This window comes from Gobio gobio (assembly GCF_949357685.1).
Source record: "Gobio gobio genome assembly, chromosome: 24".
In the NCBI taxonomy this organism is placed as follows: domain Eukaryota; kingdom Metazoa; phylum Chordata; class Actinopteri; order Cypriniformes; family Gobionidae; genus Gobio; species Gobio gobio.
The window spans coordinates 29,635,171-29,654,846 of NC_137120.1; positions in this window are offsets into that span (position 1 = coordinate 29,635,171).

A 19,676-nucleotide genomic window follows, 5' to 3' on the forward strand; every position below is an offset into this window, starting at 1 on the left:
CATGTTTTCAATGGCATCTGTTGTAAAAAGCTGCTAGATCACTTATTTTCCACAGCTCATGTTGTCAGGAGTTTTTTGTCTACTGAAAGATATTTTTGCAGTGTTTCGTCAGCAGAACAATCCAAAAAACACATTAAATAACAGTACAACCTACCCGAGATGTATGTTTATCCCTCACAGCCTTGCTTTCATTCCTGTTTAAAATCAAATATGGCACGGTGAATATTATTGCAATTTTAAACATTTAGCGATATGTTATTATATTGCGATTTATTACCTTCTTTCAACTACAAATGTCCTCAAAGGGAAACTTTCCTGACATATATTTTTATCTAATAAGATAGTTCTGTCTTTTCATTTCACATCTTCATATCTATATCCTCCTTCCCTTTCTTGTTCAATATTTTTAATATAAATTACAGTTTCTATTAGAGCATTCCACACTCATTTCAGTGTATTAGTTTTTACAATAAATATTATTTTAAGCAGTTTTACAAACATTACTAACATCCTAAAGAACAAGTCATAGGTGACATTAGCTGCATTTCCATTACCCAAATTGAAAATACGGCCAATGGAAACCTTAAAAAAAATCCATTATATCAAAAAGTTTTACGCTCGCGTGAGGTGGTTTTTCAGGCATTTCTAAAAGGGAATATTTCTCAAAACTGCAATGGAAACCGTTTTTTCGCATTTACATGTAACCTGGCATACATGTAAATAGTCACATGATTATTCTGAATCCACAGTTCCTCACACGTAGCCGCTCCCAAGTATAAGGGCTTTCTTTGCCATTAATGCTTGGATAACATTTCTTTTGATTAAAAAAAACTGCTAGTGCGGCGGCTGCACTATACCAACCATCTGTTGCCATGTTTTTCGGAATGACATCGCGAGAGGAAAACATTTTAGTCGCATAACATCGGTTAATGGAAATGCCATCAGTTCGCAATAGTTTTTTATCGACATTTAGAAAATATCGCTGTAATGGAAACCAGGCTAGTGTTCAGTTATGAAATGTAATTGTGCTGAATCATATTTATACTGTTGCTATAGGAAAATACATAAATGTGCCATTAACAGCATAAATATACAGTATAACTTGGGCGCTAGATGGCGCTATGTAGTTATTTTGGTTGTGAAATAGCCTACACAAAAACGTATAACCAGTATCATCGACCGGATGTAAAGGTAATGTAACAGGTGAGCTCTCAGGTGATAATGCATGCTTTTTTAACTATCCTTCTTCACACTCGAAATTCACTCCCTGAAAATATCAAGACTTTGCGTCCATGTATCGATACAATATCTTCATGCAAATTAACGCAATACAATGCTGTATCGATTCCCCCCAGCCCCTAATGTCAACTGTTACCATTGTTTTTAACAAATGATTGATAATATAATGATAGAATATCCCGTTTTCTAAAAAGGAAAAGGTAGCTTCACCACTTTCAACCCTTTTGCATTTTTGAAGGTGTAATTATTTTCTAATATGCAGTATATGTGATAATTTATCTTAAAGTCTGAATGAAATGGCAATTGTGGTAGTCTTTTCTTTCCTATTGTGATTTAATATATCTGAGTAAATCATCTATAACACTGCAACATTCTGTAAAAACATAAGAATTGTCCATTTTGATTTCATGTTGACTTGAACATGACTCAATGCGTTAACTTTTAATCACTTAATGTTTAAAATCGTATCAAATTTTACATTAAAAATCATGCTAAAACAAAAAGGCCTGTTGTTTCCATTACTTCCATTTCAGAGTGACAATGAACTGATAGTTTTAGGAATATTATGCACACATAAGCACACACACTACTGTTGTCCATGTAGTCCATGTATTATGTTTTTTTATTTTCCAGAGGAGGGATGGGGAAATACATGGTCATCTGTGGTGAACCTTAACAAAGTTAAAAAAGGCTACCCTCTGAGCGGGACCCATAAACATTTGAATAGCATCCCCTGGTATTTTTAGCTCTTGTTGCCCAGCCAAGGAAGCATCTCTAGAAACTTTTGGGGTTTTTCACAAGCTAACTATTGGAAACAAATGCTAGGTTGAGGTTTCAAAAGAAATCTGATCCAGAGAGTGTCTTTACAGGTGGTTTTTACCCACAGCTGCTTTGAATTCTGAAGCCTTTCCAACCAAAATGTCACATCCCATCCTGTTGCCTCCCTCCATCAAGCTGCGAATGAAAAAAAAAAAAAGTAAATAGACTTGCTTGAGTAAGCATGAAAAGAGAGAATGTTTGCCAGTATTTTCCTTTGGACTCCAATCTGGAGTGTAAAGTAATTAAAATCATTCTGAGTCTGAAAAAATAATTAACAAGAGATACAGGGTTCATCCTGCTGTACGTAAATAGTAATGGTGCATCATTGAGGTGTTTTTTTCTTTTTATGCAAATTAAGTCTGCAGTACATTTAACTGATCATACGCGTTTGGTTATTAGGGTTTTATGTTGTTTCATTCAGGTTTATATAACTTTTTTAAATCACTGTAGTCATTCACGCAGTTTTATTACACTTTGCTTGTGCTCTAGTAGGAAAATTTGAAAGTAATTAACCAATTCATTCATCCTTCCCTCGGGTCATTTTGACCCGAAACCCATTTTTAAATTTAAAAAAAAAAAAAATTGTGTTCATTGAAGTGGTCCAAGACCTCAGGACTTTTTTCCCACTTGAACCATGAATACACACAAAAATGACTGGATTCGAGGATGTGTATAATTTAAAAAAGTAACAAATCCTTTCCTCGCGGGTCAATTTGACCCTCATAGGAATGAATGGAATGCGAGGAATGCTTCAGTACACATAGAAAAAACCTAAAAAAAATTCTCAAAATGTAAACTAAAAATGCTAAAACTTTACCATTTTTTTATTTTATAATGTCTACATGTGTATCTGAATGCAAACTGAAGAGATAAACTCAAGAACTGACTTTAGGACCCAGCGGAACAGCTCATTTGCTCCATGTTGAGCTATAAGGCCGTCTATTGAAAAGAATCATGTTATATTATTATTAGTGTGGATATTATATTTACGTAACCTTCATCCCTCCCTCACATTCTGTATCAAATCCTTCCCTCCCGGGTCAAAATGACCTGAAGCCCTTCATTTAATTTGTATAATATTTTCTCTATTTTTTTAATGCAGTTCTTATGGAGATTTTTTTTGTGTGTGTGTGTTTGTGTTTTATTTAACTTTAAATTAGATTTAAACAATAAATAATTGAATCTTAATTTTGCTTTAGTCCTAGTTTTTGTCTTGATAAAAATATCCTCTAAATGTAATTCAACCTGGGTCATAAACATTGTTTGTGTTTGTTTACTTGTTTCATTTTCCCCCTCATCATTTTGTTCACATTCTTTAAGGGATTTAAATCATTTGCATTTATTTGCATTTATGTTGATTTGTGAATTAAGCACAATCTTGTCTGGATATGTTCAAGCTTTATGATAAACGAGCTTGCTGTAACAAACAAGATGTTATGCAGAATGATTATGGAAAACGTATTGTGCTGCCATGTCATAAACATGTCAGTTGTGATAATGTGATATTCTCTTTCAAGTGTTATTAACTGCTCTGACATGACTTCTGCTCCCTTTGAAAGGTTCGCGGGGCTTTTTCTTGCAGATGCGTACAGAAAAACTCCTTTAAGCCAGCACATTTGCTCGTTGCCTCATATCCTGTGGAATGGCACAGCACTCCTGGATGCCAAGCACTACGACCGAATCCTTTAGACTGCGTTCGCCTACACATTAGAGCCCTTTGGACTCGGGCTCCCACCATTTTCCAGCGCTGTAATGTTGTGCAGGTCCCTAGTAAATCAAAAACGCTACCAGATGCAGGCGTCCTCTGAGCTTTGCCTCCCCAACCTCACTGAATGAAATGCTCTGTTTTGGAGCCTTGATTTACGCGGCGAGCGTGCGACCACAGGCATTCCTGCATAAACCTGTGGCCTCGCTGCACGCTGAAGCAAAAGCCCGCGTCTGCCTGTGCGTTCCCACGCTTTCCTCTGTACTGCATGCCAGCGGAGGCTGTACCGCTGGTCTCCGGTCATTACGACAAGAAAGACAGGCTGCAATGCAGGGAAGGCTGAAATTGTCGGTGCTGAGATGCTTCTCATTGTCTGATGACCTTGTCATGTCCTTCGTTGGGAAGAAAACCGCTTTGAAATCTCAAATACATCCCATTCAAAGTGGTTTGCAGTTGACGGCAGTGCAGCTGGAGATAGCGGAAGTTTGTTCCGACAACATACTTTGTATGTACTCCATCACAAGCAACAGCAATAGACTATATATATTTAGAGGTGAAACATCTGTTTTGGACAAATTCCTTTGCCCACAGAGAATGTTGGGAGCGAGCTGTTGTCAGCTCTATTTGTTGACAGCTTTTAACGCAAGAGAAGACATCCTGTGCTTTAAAAAGTGCTTTGCTCTGACAGCAACGAAGCAACAAAGTGGCATGACCTGCCGCGTCTGTGAAAACACCTTGTTTTTTTTCTTCTAAATGATGAGCATATCTATCATGAAGGTGGGGGGCATCGTGTCGGACTAGTCTTGACGCAGGCTTCTATCAGCCCCACCTCCACGTGTTCAGGGCCAAAAAAAAAGTGCAAGGATGCCAGCCTGGAGTTCTGTCTGCGATTTAAACAAGCAGACAGCATTCATTTTGAGGGAAAACGGCAAGGGAAACGGTTGCGGGAGGATGGAGCTGCCTTTTCCTGACAAACGGCTCGGTGTGTTCTTTCTCCAACTCTCTGCAAGTTTTTTTTTTTTCCCTTTTCTTCCCCAAACAACACCTGTCACGATGTTACTGTAAAGTCCAATTAACACAGTCGTCCTAGACGCCCTCCTTCCCTCCCCTGCTTCCCCTCTACCTGTTCTTGTCAGCCTGAGCTCAGGCTTTGTCTTAAGACCAGACCACTAGGAATAAGGAGAACAATAATGTGTTGGTTCTTCTATGCAGGTGGTGATTAGTGAAGGATATTTGTCGGGTAAAATGCCATTGAAAATATGTCGACAGCCAATTTCTTTGCACCAGTCGTTTGTCGGAATTGTAGTTGCTTGTAGGATCACTTTATTCGCTGAAATTATGTTCTGATGGCCTTCTGTTATGGCAAATATGAGTGTCCATGAACCATGTTGATTTCAAATGGTTTTAAAATATTCAAGAACATATGAAATGACTACACTGTAAAATCGAATTATTAGGGATGCACCGAATCCAGATTTTTGAGGTTCGAAACCGAATACCGAATCCTACTCCAATCCTCAATCACAGTTAACACATTAATGAAGTAAACAACGTCCACAGCAGTGTATTTTTAATTTAATTTCACAATAATTAAGAATAGGCAACATTGTGCCAGGATGACTGTCCTTCCTTTGCCGTACCTGAAGTTGCTGCATTTTGGCTGCTGTCTGTAGATTCCCTCATGCACAACTCGTATTCTTTCGGATGTTTTAACAGTGGCTATTGTTTAGGGTCCTTGCCACCACGAGACAAATCGGCATTGCAAATTGAACATGTTGCTCGACTTGAATCGCCTTCTTTTGGCTGAAAGTACTGCCAAACAACACATTTTCTGCTCACGAGTTCCATTTTCACTTTCTCACAGCCTACTGCATTCAAATGTTCCACCTAGTAAACACCTTCACGTACTCAACGGCGGCGTCATTGCGTTCGACCAGCGGAGCGCAAGCCTAGGGTTCGGTTCGGTGGAAAAAAATTCTAAGGTTCGGCAGAAACCGAACCCCGTCAAAAAGCCCAGTATACGGTCGAATCCGAACCCGAATCCTGGATTCAGTGCATCCCTAATAATTATATGATCAATAAGTTATGACAAGATGTTTTTACATTGCTTTAACTCATCAAAATAAGTTATACAAGATTCAACTCATTTTATTAAGTCAGTTTGATGTAATTTAAGTTGAAATCACTTAAATGACATTAAACTTTAACATCCACTTTGATTGTACTTAATTTAAGGCAGCGAGTTTTTATTTTTATTTTTACAGTTTATGTCAAATTAAAGTGATACAGTTCCTGTATTTTTTGGTTATTTTGTTTGTTTGTTTGTTTTTTTATATTTAATTCTAAACCTTTAGATTAAGGTCCAATTCTCACTTACCAAATTATTAAAAATGACTTTTGCTTAAAAAAAATCCTAATTACTGCTTATTAATATTTAGTATGGTAGTTTTTAAGTTAAGGTATGGATTAAGGGATGTCGAATATTGTCCTGCAGAATAAGGCATTAATATGTGCTTTATAAGTACTAATAAACAGCCAATATCCTAGTAATATGCATGCTAATAAGCAACTAGTTAATAGTAAGAATTGGACCCTAAACTAAAGTGTTACCTTATATTTTATGTTTTATATTTATGTTAATGTAGATCATTTTTTATCTTGCATGTTGGTTGCACCACATGAGACAAACATTTTTCAAATATTAATAATCAATGAAACCAGTTTTGAGATAGTGATAGATTGAGATAGAAAGATACTACTTGACTACAAACTACTTCAAAAAGAATTTTTTTTAGTGAGGTCGAATAGGATGTAAGGACACTTTAATCACCCTGGTAATGTAAATTGTAAATGTATATAAATGTATTTTTATTACATGTTTAGTTTTCTAAGGGAAAATAGAACTGACACCTGTAGTGTATCAAGATAAAAGTCAAATCTTTTTTCCGTTCTGTGAAATTCTCAAGGTCCATTCTGTGAGCTGAGGTACTGCAAGTTAATACATTAGATTTCAACAAAAAAATTGTATCACTCTTTATGACATTTTGAGGTGTTGAGTGTGAAATGCATGTAATATGCATTTATGCAAATACATGAACATGGAAATTATTCCTTGAATTCATTTAAAGGCCAACATTTGCATACAGAGTCATAATTAACTATTTACAACTTTGGTCCCAATGAGCATAGTGAATGTGAATATTTCTCGCAATGCCCCCCCCTTCCTCTTTCCAATTAAGTATGCTGCATGAAATCTCTTCCACCGCAACAGAGCCTCGGACTCTCCGTGTTTGTTTGAAATGATCCAGAGAGTGCAAAGTTTGGAGGCGAGGCACGAGAATCGACTCTCAGCACCTAACCTTTCTGACAATTTCCCCTGTGTGCATGCGAGAACGGGAAAAAGTTGCCCTGATTAGTTTACAGTTTGCTCAAAAATCAGCATAATAAAGCATTTGAATAGGATGAAGAGATCTAACATCCTCGGCTTGTTTACGATTGCTCGGCGGAGATGCCACGTCGACTCCTCTCTGACCCTGAGGCACGGAGTCACTTAATGCTCTGCCTTTCCATTCTGCGCTCCCGTTTCGGAGGCAACCAGCAGCGAGGGAGTTCCCGATGGAGGCCGGATAGAGCGCAGCCCCTCCAGGCAGTCCTGGGGTGCAGTTACCCCCGGCATGTGTCTCTGCATTGTAATGAAGACGAGATGCACCACCATGAAGTAGACGGAGGAGCAAGGCTACTCACCAAGGACTGACCCGTGGTTCAGAGGACAGGAGACTGGCGCAGTGGGAGAGCCCCTTCGCCACAATGATCAGAGGAACTGCGACGCTGAAGGCAGTGCTGAAAAAAAACCCAACTGATTAGATGTTGCTGTCGCCCATGCAGCTCGCTGGAAAGCCTTTTTCTTATTCTGGGGCTTGTTTGTTTCTTGCCCCCTCTAAGCCTTTTGTCATCCTCAGACAGCGACGGATGCAAGTTCTCTGTGGTGTGGGGCTTTGCTCGTAATTAGCTGAAAGTTCTCAGAGACTTGACAGGAAGAAAGTGTGGCAGAAGCTCAGAATGTTCGCTTGTTTATTGTTTCTCTCTTTTTTTTTTCGCCCCAAAATCTTTGAATACATCAAAAACTCTTTCGCTCCCAGACTTTAAGACTGATTTTGAACTCTTTATTTCATCAGGAGCGCAGAGTTTTATGGTAAGTTACAGTATCAAAAGTCTGTAAACTGAACAAGTCCTTTTTCGATCCAGAAAACACAAACTTTCCTCACAAGAAGTTATGGTGCACAACTCCACATGTATTTCCTGCACTTTGCTGGATCGCATTTCACATGGTTTACACTCGTTTGATAGTATCGCATAGGGGCTATCGTTTAGGGCGCGTGTCCATCAAAGTATTTTTTTTTTCACATGGCTAGCGTATTTTTCCAATTGATTTCAATGGGAGCACCACGTTTTTATATGCCAGGAGCGTAAGGAGGCGCTGAGTGCTCTGTGTTTTTTCCAGTCGCAGAGAGTTGAAGACCTTCAACCTTGTTCAACCTTGGATAAAACCAAGCGGCAACCTCCCGCAGTCTCTCTTGAAGCCAATATGGAAGTGTCTGAAACTGCAATTCATCGACTGGCCGCTAGAGACAGGCTCCAAAAGGGAGCAGAATCTTATTGAGCCCCATGTTAAAATGCCCAACTTTACAGCAAAAAAAAAACTTTTTTACAGCCTGGTACAAAAACTGTTTTTGGTCTATACAGCTAATTTTGCCCTTCATGACAATTTTTGAAATGAATGAGGTGATTTTTTTTTTTATAACTCATGTTTAAATTATATTAAGCCTTAAAGTTCTGCATAATTAAGGGCATGGCCACTTGAGTGACAGGTGGATTGCCACTATGGTCGAGCTAGGCGGGCATGGTTTCAGCAACCAGGCACCTCAGCTCCACCCATGCATTTTTATATAGAAACAATACAGAAACAAACTATCTGTGAAATGAGATACTAACACTTCCGCATATATTCCTTATCATTGCAAGCAAAGCGTCTCAACTGAATATATACGCTGCACTGCCAAAACACTATCAAATTTTCAGCCGGCTAAAAATGCTTTGTTGGACACACCGCCTCATATATTCTGAAGTGCCTACATCTCTTTTTATCTGCAGCTTCGGTTATACAAAGGTCCTGAGCTGTCAGATGTGTTCATCTTATATCAAGCTTGTTCTGAATTCACGGGTAAAATGAACTGACCTTCTTTCTTTCTGTCTTTTTTTTTTGCCTTTCTCTTTGGATGCTTACTGATGCAATATGCTGGTCTTCATGAGTTTATGCTAAATCCCCAGTGAGGGATAAACTTATCTTCCTTGAATCCAGATTTTCAACACTAAAAAAATGGTTCTTAAAAGGTTCTTTACACATAGTGACAGTTCTATTTAGAACTATAGTGGTCTTGAAGAACCCTTTATATGCTGAAATGGTTCTTTGTGTTAGAGTATAGGGGTCTTTTTTCCCGCCCTTTTCTTTTTCAAATCTGTAACTGTCAAAGCCACCTCATTACTGATTTTCTGGAGCTCAGCTATACAACTACACAGACTGTCAACACTCTCAACAGGTAAATTATTTCTTTCTTAAAATATCTATGCATTTTAACTTTCAAATTGTGACTGGTTTCTCTTTTTAGTTTAACAGAACATGAGCAGCTCTGCTCAATTAAGGATCTTATATCCACTAAGTAACAGAGATATTGAAATTATGCTCCATATTGTGAGATTCTTTTTTTTATTACTTTATGCATAAACATACTCAGTCATAAAAAACATTAAAGCTATCCCATGACTTTATCACTTTATCCTTTTTAACATTGTAAAGTGCTTACATACTGTCAATTTTTGCTAATTTTGGCCATCGTAAACATAAATGTTTTTACATGAACAAATGAAAGAGGCAGACTGTAACTCTAAACTCAATTGTGTATTTCAGATGCCGTCTCATCTCATAAACTCATCACCTGAAGAGAGAAACTGCCACTCAAAATACACACATGATGGACGTAAACACATCATAGAGGATTGTGAAGATATTTTACTGGAACTTGGTGTTTATTACGTATATCATGTTCAATGTCAATTGTTATTTGTGTAGGCCTATTCAGCTAACAACTGTGGTTAGAGCACTGTCATTTTTTCTATAATTTGCCATGTCAATAAAAAATAGAAGTACCTAATTGACACACGTAATGTAAAACCCAGAGGCCACAAGATATTATAAGACTTGGCAGATAGGGGGCAGGGGGAGTAAAGGTTATTTATAACACCATTAAGGTCCTATATAGCACATTCAAAACCTTATAAAAGGGTTCTATTTAGCACCAAAAGGGTTCTGCTATTGTTACATGCCAAGGAACCCTAATTTGGTAATGTTTATAACCATTTTTCTTTAGAGTGAAGGGTAAGTTTTAACTCTTTTAAGGCGACCCTAAGCAGCTTTGTCAAAATGACAACATTCATCCATTCAGCCAAATAATGCAAGGGAATGTCAACATGCGCTACTTGTACAAGAATTCTGACACTTTCAAAACTGAGGGCTCTTATGCTTCTTAAATAGGCACTGGTGTTAAACTTTTGGTGTTACAGAATGGACTACCCAGGGTCTAGAAGGTGCTCCAGGCATGTACATCAAGAGAAGAAGGGGCATGCCTCACTGTGAATGTGTGATATTATGGCCAGGCTCGGCCACCGATAGAGGCCAGTCCGTACCCCGACAGTGCAACCTCCCGGCACAAAGGATGGTCCTGCCGAAGCTTTCCGGCCCCATTAGCACCCGAGCGTCAAGGCAAAGCTCCAGAACCTCATTCATTATTCATCGCCGCGCAGGCAGAGGCCCTGATAAATTCTCACTTTAAGTGACAATGAGTGACAGAGCCTGGGGTTTTTTATGGCCATCCCCTCCCTGCCGCCAGTGGCGTGCTGGCCAAAGGTCCAGCCTGATCCTCCGCTAATGACCGGCATGATGTATGTGCAGCGAAGCAGAGGCTGACACCGGTGCTCTACCGTCCCGCTCCCCCAGTCCCACACCGGGGGTAAGCTCCATCCCATCCCGGGAGCTCAGCAGGCCACGGAAACTCCTCATTAGCTGGGACACACAGAGTTAACCTGGAGGGAAGGTGGTAAAGGTAAGAGAATGGAGGGTGAAAGGGAGGGGGGCGGGGGGTTTGGTCATGGTGGTGGGACAGTCATCTTATTTATACACCTTCTTGGCCTGGAATTGCAATGCAACACCTTCACATGGACCACCTACCCTTACTTTTTGCTGAACATTAAGCCCCACAAAATGTTTAAAATACCATTTATTGTTTAGAAATGAGTGACTTTGTACAAGCAGACAGTAATTAACACCTCAATGTGAATATTTAGGTAGAACGGTCATTGTTTTTCTGTGGATTTCTGTAGACATTTTCTGGGTATCTGTAACAATACGGTGAGTATTGACTTGCTCAGGGTTTGGTATTGAAACTTCAAAGGCATTTCAACATTTTATTCTATTTTAACTTTCACAGGTGAAGGGAGGGGTCCTTAGCCTCTGTTTGTATCTGTTCGTCTCCAGTGATATCGATTGAATTGGATTTTAACCCCTCTTCTTTGCGCTGCACTGAAGACAAATGCTTTCAGTGGAACAAAGGCTGCATACTGTGTGTGGCTAGCTTTTGAGAGCCAAGTCTCTAGGGTGCAGCCAATGTATCTTTCCAAAAAAAGATATTTCTCGGGGGAATGCTTTGCCATTCCAAGTTTCTGATGTAGTCCTTGCTCCTTATTATTGTCTTTATTGTAATGATGTTGTTAAATAGGTGTTTTAATATGTGAACGTATTTCCTAGGGTATCTAATTGGGATATAATAATTGGGAAATACACAAGGCCAATAAAAACTACATACGGTGATTTTTCTACTTCCTATCTTGAGATTTTCAAGTCAATGTAATGCATTTGACCTTTTCTCAGTAAAACATAAGAATTCAGAAGGTTTCACATGCTAATCAAGTTGATACCATAAGCGGAACGTTTATTAGCTTATGCCATGACAAAGAACAAACATTAGTTTACACTAGTCTTTAGCAGTACCTCATTAGATCGGTGTCCCTGTTTCATCTATGATTGGTCATCCACCAGGAGCTTTTTATTACCAATTCCTTTGTGCAGCCAGGGAATGGTCTCCCAGTGCCTCACTTATTTTGTTGGCACTGATGTCTTATTCTACTGATTAGTAAGCTAAAAACATTTTTATAACAAGCATCTACTATTAACTTGGAAAAGCTTGGGTTGGAAAGATGTTGCTGCCAAGTGTTTTTGAAGTATCTTCATCTATAGCCCTATTTACACCTGGTATTAAGATGCGTTTTGTTAGATCGGTTTACAAGTTGACGAGGGAGACGCATTCCCGTTTCCACCTGGTGTTAGTGTTGTGAAAAGTTCCAAGTCGGTACTGAAATTTGATGATACCAGCATTTCCCTCTAGCATTTTGAACGCTGTGGAACGGATTCTTAAAGACCTCTGATTGGCCATCGTGTTGACAAGCTCAACATATACGTCTCTATCATTGTAGCCAATCAGACATATATAGCCGTGTTTCCACCGCAGGAACTTTCCCCAGGAACTAGGGACTTTGGGGTGGTACTCGGTGTGTTTCGACCGCAGGAACCAGGGTCTAAATGAAGTTCCGGGTAAATATTTCCCCCTCCAAACGGCCCTGCTCGCAAGGTAGTACTTTTTCAAAGTTCAGGGTGGGACTTGGGCGCTGAACATGCTGATTGGTTGAGCTTGCGCAGCATTTTATTTCAACCGGCATTTTTAAAAGTCTTGTGTGGTTCGTTCTGCGTTCAGTAAATATCAGTCTTGCTTTTTCTGTCCGATGGTGTATATTGTCTCCGCAATCGCACTGTCAATGTCCGTAATAGCTAATAATAGCATACGTTGTCTTCTTTTAAATCTAGCTTTACGAGCTTTCAGAATACACAGAATACACTTTTCAGAATACACAGTATCAGTGCTCATCTCTTTTCCGCCGTTTTGTTAATTACCTCTTTTGTAAACCAATACATAACTAGCAAAAGCAGTGCTGCTTGAATCTCCTCCATACTTGTTATTGTTGCAGACAGTGTCGCACAAAAATGATTAGGCTACTGTCTGTCGCTGACTGGGAGGAACAGTTGCGCGCAGTCCTACGTCACCGGACTAATTTGCCTAATCTTCACGGTACTTTAGACCGCAGTGGAAACACGGACAGTAGCACGTCTGGTGGGAAAAAATCCTGTAAAAAAAGTTCTTGGTACAAATTGTTCCGGGTCATTTCGGTGGAAACGGGGCTTATGTTGAGCACGTGAACACAATGGCCAATCAGAGACATATGTTGAGCGCATGAACACAATGGCCAATCACAGACATATATGTTGAGCGTGTGAATGCAATGGCCCATCAGAGACGTATATGTTGAGAACGTGAACACAATGGCCAATCACAGACTTATATGTTGAGCGTGTGAACGCAATGGCCAATCAAGAGACATATATGTTGAGCGTGTGAACACAATGGCCAATCACAGACTTATATGTTGAGCGTGTGAACGCAATGGCCAATCAGAGACATATATGTTGAGCGTATGAACGCAATGGCCAATCGAGAGACATATATGTTGAGCGTGTGAACACAATGGCCAATCGAGAGACATATATGTTGAGCGTGTGAACGCAATGGCCAATCGAGAGACATATATGTTGAGCGTGTGAACACAATGGCCAATCACAGACTTATATGTTGAGCGTGTGAACGCAATGGCCAATCAGAGACATATATGTTGAGCGTATGAACGCAATGGCCAATCGAGAGACATATATGTTGAGCGTGTGAACACAATGGCCAATCACAGACTTATATGTTGAGCGTGTGAACGCAATGGCCAATCAGAGACATATATGTTGAGCGTATGAACGCAATGGCCAATCGAGAGACATATATGTTGAGAACGTGAACACAATGGCCAATCAGAGACATATATATGTTGAGAACGTGAACACAATGGCCAATCAGAGACATATATATGTTGAGAACGTGAACACAATGGCCAATCAGAGACATAGATATGTTGAGAACGTGAACACAATGGCCAATCACAGACTTATATGTTGAGCGCGTGAACGCAATGGCCAATCAAAGACATAGATATGTTGAGAACGTGAACACAATGGCCAATCACAGACTTATATGTTGAGCGCGTGAACGCAATGGCCAATCAGAAACATATATGTTGAGAACGTGAACACAATGGCCAAGCAGAGTCTTATATGTTGAGCGTGGGAACTCAATGGCCAACAGCACTCAAAATGCTAGAGGGAAATGCTGGTATCACATTTAAAAAATGTCAGTACCAAAGTCGGTACTTTTTTGACAGCACTACCTGGCGTCTCTTTTGTCCACTTTCAACCACTTCTGTCCTGATTTCTTCGAGGGGAGGGTCTGTGGGTGAGGAAATGTATGGACTTTTTCAGATCTTTCAATCTAATGGATGAAATAAGCTTGCACAGTTAACATATGAACATGAAAGGAGACGATGGAAAACATACGGAGAGCAGGATCTTTCATTTCTGCTCTTATAGCCACAAGACAGAACGCTGAGTTTAAATCCCATCTGGCTAGTGTGCTTCCCATAATGTTTAGAGATTAGGTCAGTAAGGTGGTCTTTTGTGTGGCTGTTCGAATGCATTGATTTGACCATATGAGCGTTTGCACTACGAAAGCAATCCAGTTAAAAATGCGTTTTTGACTACCTCTGGAAGTGGTCGAAAGTGGACAAGCTAACAGAGCCTGTAGTATTGCAGTTATTTTGTCTAAAAGTAAATGCATTAAATACACATTATTAGCAGGAATACGCTATGATTGAATTCTTGATTCTGAATTGTTGATTAATGGTTCATGACAAATTTTTCTTAATTTTACCCATATCAATATTCGCATCCATATCTGACACATGGAGTTTCGAAGCAACCGAATGCTTGCTTTTGACAGACAGATTCCACCTTTACTAGAGAGAGAATGGGGAAGAACTGAATGAGTAGAGCTGCCTTTTCAGAAGATATAGAAGATGAATACCTCTGGAGAGTCCGCTAGCCTACCTGCTGTTTGGTCAGGAAAATTATAGTGCGGCCCAGGAGAGCGCAATAGTATGTATATATTTAAAAATAGATGTATACATCAAAGTGCATTCAAGATGTTTGGAATCCCTTGTGGTGTATTCTTTGCCTCTCATTCTTTCTTTCACATTCAATTGCTCTTTTTCCATTTCTTTGGTCCTAGAAGATCTAGATGTTTGAATGCTTTGTTGGATTGCGCATCTTGATTAGCGCCACACATGAATAAGGTTTGTCGTTGTGCAGGGAACGATGGAGTTGACATGAATGTATCCTTTGATCTGGAATTTTAATGACTGAGTTTTTGTTGAATGGTTTTCAGAGGTATGCCGACAATGAGGTACTCTTGGTTTCCTTGTCTGACTGGTCAGCTATGTTCGTCCTGTTTATCTGTGGTGCCTGTTGCTCGTCTCAATTCACTACAGCTGTGTTAATGCTGTACCAAGGAACTCTCCAGCTGATTGGACATTTCTTGGCCCTCGAAACTGTGCCTTGGCTACCTCCTTTGAAAATTCAACTCATTTTAGAGATACACAAGCCACGACCGTCTGTGCTGATGAGATTCCAATTGCCTTGGGAACCAATATGTACACAACATGAGTGTGTTAAGCGCATTACTGTAATTTTTATTTTAATGTGTGGTAACTGGCATATGTGACAAATGCTGTTGATAAAGCTTAGGTTATTGTAACATTTCTTTAAAGGTCCCGTTTTTCGTGTTTTTTTGAAGCTTTGATTGTGTTTACAGTGTGCAATATAACATGTGTTCATGTTTCATGTGTAAAAAAACACAGTATTTTTCACACAATTTACTTATCTGTATACCGCTGTTTTCACTGTCCTCAAAACGGCCTGAGAATTTCCTCGTTCTATGAAGTCCCTCCTTCAGAAATACGTAGCGAGTTCTGATTGTGCCAGCGGTTCCCGTGCATACCTGTCAAGTATCCCGTTTTGGCCGGGAAAGTCACGTATTTTACCCTTCTTTCCCGCCGTCCTCCCGTATTAGTATTTTCCTGTAAATCTCCCGTATTTTAACCTGCGTTATTAAAAAACAATAATACCGGAGTAAAAAAACAAAAACCAATCTGTGCTCTGTAACTAGCCTCGCGATAACTGGCATCTGCAGTAGCCTACAGTATAGGTGTCAGTTGTCGCGAGGCTAGTGTGTGAGGTCAGATGACGAGTGACAACGCGGGAAAAAAACAAAACAGAGACGGATGATGATGGACGTAACGATAGAGACGGATTAAGGCACTCCTGCCAAAACAAAACAAAAAAAAACCTCGTGTAAATACCGTGATCAATGGGACAGCGAATTTAATTATAAAATGTAAGTGACTTAATGTTAATTAATTGTTTATGGAACTGGCGTATGAAATCAGTGTCATTTCCAGTCGTGATGGTATTCTGGAAAACAACACTCTTGTTAGTGTAATGTTGCTTAACTGTATCATATGTTATAAATATAATAACTACACCATTTTAACCGTGTATGTTAACTGAGTTTCTGTGTGTGAGCGGCGCTCATTTGTTTTCGATTTTCTCTTCGAGAGGCTGCGCGAGCCTCAACCACTCAACATTGTTGTCAGTTCGTTTGATATTATTATCCACTATCGATCGCCACTTACACTAACTGAATGCAGAATCATTATTGCACTTTGGTGATTCCCTAGTTATTTTTTTGTTTTGACATTTTACTCAGGATACTTGTCTGTTGGTCAAGTAAAATTATTTTTCACTTGCCCCTTCAAAAAATGGACAAGGACAAGCCTACAAGCGTTCATGTCGAGCCCTGCCCATAGCAATGCAAGTTCAGAAAGAGTATTTATGGTACGAAAGATTGTTACAGAGAATAGGATGACATTAGACAACAGAACTGTTTGTGCTCTACTCTCATGTAAAATGAACCACTCTGGCCCAGCCCACAAATACACTCCTTCCAAAACAGTCTTAAAGAATGCAAAGTCTGCAACAAATGTGTACAATAACTCACTAAAAGAGTAAAGAAAAGTTGTGTGAAATGAAAATAAAAGAAAAACTGTAAAAGAAAAGCAATATGAAATGAAAAGAATGTGTGGAATGAAAATAAAATCTAAAGACAAGCAATTTTAAATGAACAGAAAATATGCAAATAAGCCTTTAAATAAATGCTCATTATATATACCCTTTTGTGTTTTCATTTGGGCTATAACACCTGTCTTAAAATGTAAGGGATACTGGAGCTTGGTTGGGGTGGTGGGACTGCTTGCGGTGGGCGCCGAAAAATTTCCCTTATTTTCAAATCCAAAACTTGACAGGTATGTTCCCGTGTTGTGATTCGACAGCAGCTTACACACGTTGCCTGAGAAGGTCACGCCTCTTACCATAACGGGGAGATGAACACGCTCAAACTACAGCCCCTGAAGGCCAAACAAAGGTGATTTGACTCCGGGATGAAAATAACAGCGTCTGATGGCGACAAATCGAACCGAACCGAACGCAACACTTCCTCTTCTCCACGAGGGAGCAACAAGACCACGCCCCCTTTTTCGTGTATTCTTGTGGGCGGAGGTTAGTCGACAAACTGTTCTACTGACGTCATTAAAGCAGGATGTACCAGGATGTAGTCCAAACTGGCCGTTCGCTGTAGGCTTTGAAAGGGAACTTCTGTTAAATAAAATATCTCGCTTGGCATTGAACTTTGAGCTTTATAATTTTACAGGTATTATTTATGCTCTAACAGCAACATTACACACCAACTAAAGTTTGAAAAATGGGATCACGAAGAACAGGACCTTTAACATTCTGTAACATTTTCCCACCAGTGGGACACCTAGGTTTACTTCACTATTACAATTAAATTCTAATATAATCATGACAAGCTATATATCTTTGGAAAGGTCTGAGACTCCTACATATATATTTTACCACTGTTTTTGTTACAAATGTAGGAACAGGAATAGATTAATTTCTGACAAGAGTGCACCTAAAAAAATCTATCATAACAGGAGTTCCGACGTATAATAAGTGCACACACTTAATCATTGAACTTTGGTTTTCACGCTAAAGGTAAAATGAAATAAAACGCATATTCTAGTATTTGTCCATAAACATTTATAAAATGTTATCCTCTAAAACTTATAATATATATATATATATATATATATATATATATATATATATATATATTATATATATATATATATATATATATATATATATATATATATATATATATATATATATATATATATATATTATATATATATCCTTTTTATATAGCATATATTTTAGTAATTATCATAAATTAGATATCATTCGAAAGCTTACAAACTCAAAATTCATCCTGTGAAAACCGTTTTGAAATTGGATGTTGTATTACCTTAGAAACGGTATTCAAATTTCTTTTAGCAGACTCCTCCTCTATTGGGCGTCATCATGTTTCATAATTTATAATCAAAACCAAAATCTAATCTTGATAAAACACATATCGTCTAAAAGGTCTAAGTGCAAATGTTTGTGATAGAAGTGATATTTGGCAGAAATTCCTGTAATTTGTTACAGGAATGCATCAAAAAAAAAAATTCAGTGGAATGATGGGATATTTTTGGTAGTACGCCTAAGCAAAATCTCATGGGAATTTAAATTTTTGTGATATCAACTTCAAATTTGGAACACAACTTGGTTAGACATATGGCTTTGATTTTAAAGTAATTTTAGGGGGGAAATATGTTGTAAAATATACATTTTATATAAAATAACAAATATTTAGTACAGTACATTTGATTTACAGTACATTTTAACTTCTTTAAAACAAGACCAAACTTACGTCTTAGGTCCAAAGCATTCTTGAATTGCAACCATTTAGGTTTGGATTGGCTGTTAAGGGGTTAAGGTTTTTTTTTTTTTTTCTTATATGAGACTTATTTTCTCTATTTGATCATTAAATATAACTTTTGATGCATATTATGTAGAATAGCATCTATGCAATACACAATATTTCCCCATCTTGTCATCAGTCAACATTTTCCTTCTGTTGGTATTTAACACCTGCTTATTTGTGTATACGAAGTGTAATTTACCCATGTTAAAATGTGCAAGCAGGTCTAAATACATTATGACACTTTGACAGGTCTGTACACCCCCCCCACCCCCCCCCCCCCCCCCCTTGTCTGTTTCATAGCATGTAGCCGTTCAGAGGACAGAGGAAGGTGTTTTAATGGCTCTTTATCATCATATCCACCCTGGTGAGAAACAGTGAAAGTTCGTATATGTAATGTTACATTTATACCTCTCTTACGGTGTGTGCAGGTGGAACATGATAAAGACAAACACATCACACACAGCCCTCTGCCCTCTGGTGCATCATGGGAGAGGAGAGGGGCTTCAGGGCATAACTCCGTCGCTTTAGGCTGTCCTTGTTAGGAAGCTGTCAATCAAAAAGAAGACCTAGCGAACTTGCCTCACCATGTTGTAACCTTTGGGAAGAGAGAGAGAGAGAGAGATTGAGGAACGAATATAATACCTATTTCCTGAGGAAGCCGATTAAGCCCAGTCCTACTTAATAAGCACAGGCCTCAAGAAGAGAAAACGTGACTGATGACCCTTTAAAGGGCGAATGGCGGGGTTCATGCCGGCATGTACTGTAAAAACCACAAGCCACCTTTTTCTTCTCAGTGGCAAACAGGCAAAATTAGTCAAGGTAAGTGAATAGACACAGTCGTGGATGCACACTGCCATCCAGTGGTGGAGGATAGAACTTCACCCCATCAT